General features: G+C 30.0%; 1 long non-coding RNA gene across 2 annotated transcripts; it reads left to right on the top strand.

The window, feature by feature from the left end:
- The first annotated feature begins 164 nt into the window (after positions 1 to 164).
- LOC130507817 (uncharacterized) lies at positions 165 to 1,258 on the top strand. Of its 2 annotated transcripts, XR_008942444.1 has the most exons (5): positions 165 to 257; positions 398 to 560; positions 653 to 732; positions 830 to 904; positions 990 to 1,258. It is a non-coding gene; the product is annotated as an uncharacterized LOC130507817 (long non-coding RNA). The 2 variants fall into 2 exon arrangements; XR_008942443.1 differs by lacking the exon at positions 165 to 257 and having other exon boundaries at positions 351 to 560.
- Positions 1,259 to 1,913: the final 655 nt, after the last annotated feature.

Here is a 1,913-nt window from a genome sequence, read left to right as displayed (position 1 = left end):
TTCTAAATTATATGTGAATATTTTTAATAACATATAGCCTATATCCTAAAACGTCTGTGTAATTTGGTTTTCTTTTCTTTTATATTAATTATAAGTATAACTAATTTATTAGATGTAATACTTTAGACTCTTTATTTTTTCATCTTTAGATATATATATATATGGGGAAATTTTATTTTTACACTTTCATTGGTACCACTTTTCAACTTTACCACCAATCAAAAGACATTTTCATAAATACCACATTGATTAATAAGGTAAAGACTAAACCACCCTCACCTTTTATCATCAACAAATCGATCTTTCACTTTGATCGCCATCTCACCTTTTATCATCAACAAATCGATCTTTCACTTTCATCGCCATCTTCTCTCTGATATCGATAAACTCCATCCAGATATCCATTGCCTCCGTCGAGATCTAACCTAACCTCCGTGCTTCCGTCGAGATCTATCGTCGATGGATTCTCCTCTCTCTCCACCGGATTCTCTCTCTCTCTCTCTCTCTCTCTCTCTCTCTCACGCCGTCGATTTTCTCAGCTCTGGATTGACACTACTTCTGTAAGTTCTTTGTTGAATCAAGGTCTACATTCACTATTCAAAGTCTGTCTCTTTAACTTGGTGATGAGAGCTTCTGTTTGTCAACTTTTCAGTGGTTGGTTTTGGTGGTGGATGTTAAACCCAGCTTGCTCTTTGGAGAGTCTGAGAGATTCTTGCTCAAAGACTCACTCGTGTACTACTACTACTACTTATGGTTTCTGCTACATTAGACTGCTTCTCTTCTTCTCAAAGTATGTGACAGCTCCGTTTTTATATTAACATATGTGTAGATGGGTGATGTCGTTCTTGTGAAAGATGATGCTGTACTGGACACTGAATTCAAAATGATTGGACTTGAAACACTGGTATGGATTCATTTAAATCATTGTCTTGTGAATCATCCACCTTTTAAAGCAAGTCTAAAATTTGAATTCTCACCTTTTTGTTTAGATAGGTTACAGAGTAGTGACACCAGGAGGGCGTAACATCGGAAAAGTGGTTTATATTCTTCCTACATCTTTATTCAGTCTCTTTGCCATTAGATTGTTTATTAACTGTAGAAGAAGCACATGGTTTTTTTTTCAGGTTCGAGGTTACTCATTCAACATTAACTCTGGAATAGTGGTTTATGGTCTTTCAATCTATTTATGTATTCTTGAATGGATTAATTGTGTTTGCAAGAAAGAAGTATCTATAATGATTAATAAACTTATTTATGCGTGTTTATAAAGATTTATAAAACCAATCATATGAATATACAAAAACAGTTTTGTATATAAACCATTTATAATTGTTTATAAAAACAAATTACGATAACTTGTATGGCGTTGAGAATCAAGGCCCTCTCTCTCTTCGTTTTTGCTACTAGTCTCTTATGTAACTTATGTCAAAAACTAAAAGCTTGGTATAATAAATTTAACATTTTACCAAAAAAAAAAAACAAATTACAAACCATTATTTATAAATTTTTATAAAGTCATCTATAAAGTTTATAAAACACTTCAAAATATTTACAAAACTATTTATAAGGGTTTATAAAATAATTTATAAGAATTTATAAATCATTTATAAGAGTTTATAAATCTATTTATAAAGGTTTATAAAACTATTTATAAGGGTTTATAAAAATATTTATAAGGGTTTATGAAAATATTATAAAATTAGTCTTGAGACTTGCTTGCTTAATTATATTAGTCTTTGAGATTATGCAAATCAATGGTTATTAGTAGCACAGAAAGTATACAGTATGATTTGCCTAAAACAAATCATTGACATTATTGAAAAAATAAAATCATTCAAACCCTTATAAATTATTTTAAATGGTTTATGAATTTTTATAAATAATATAAACCTCTTATAAATAATATACAAACC

Source organism: Raphanus sativus, unplaced genomic scaffold, assembly GCF_000801105.2.
Source record: "Raphanus sativus cultivar WK10039 unplaced genomic scaffold, ASM80110v3 Scaffold6062, whole genome shotgun sequence".
NCBI classification, from domain to species: Eukaryota; Viridiplantae; Streptophyta; class Magnoliopsida; order Brassicales; family Brassicaceae; genus Raphanus; species Raphanus sativus.
The sequence above is the reverse complement of the archived record's forward strand: the minus strand, read 5'-3'. Positions and strand labels throughout refer to the sequence as shown.